The following is a 315-nucleotide window of genomic DNA, read 5'->3' as shown; positions in this document are numbered from 1 at the left end:
TGAATAATAAAAGAGAAAAGAAAAAAAAAGTGCAAAAAGATAGGAAAAAAATTAAATGGCAGCCTCCCCCCACTCCCCAATATACTTAATGCCCCCCCCTTTTCCCCCACAACCCCTCGCCCCCGGGCCCAGGGAAACCCCTTTTGGGGGCTGTACTAAAAAGGAAGGGGCGATGAAGGTCGTGTTTTGACGCTCTGGGAAAACCCACTACAAGGGCCTGCGTGCGAGCTTCCAAATTCACGAAAATTTCCCCTGTTCTCTGCAATCCCTGCGTTGAAGGGGTGTGAAAACCGCTTTTCGTATCTTGTGGGTAAA

This window comes from Penaeus monodon, chromosome 34 (assembly GCF_015228065.2).
Source record: "Penaeus monodon isolate SGIC_2016 chromosome 34, NSTDA_Pmon_1, whole genome shotgun sequence".
Lineage (NCBI taxonomy): Eukaryota > Metazoa > Arthropoda > Malacostraca > Decapoda > Penaeidae > Penaeus > Penaeus monodon.
This window is presented reverse-complemented; position numbering follows the sequence as displayed.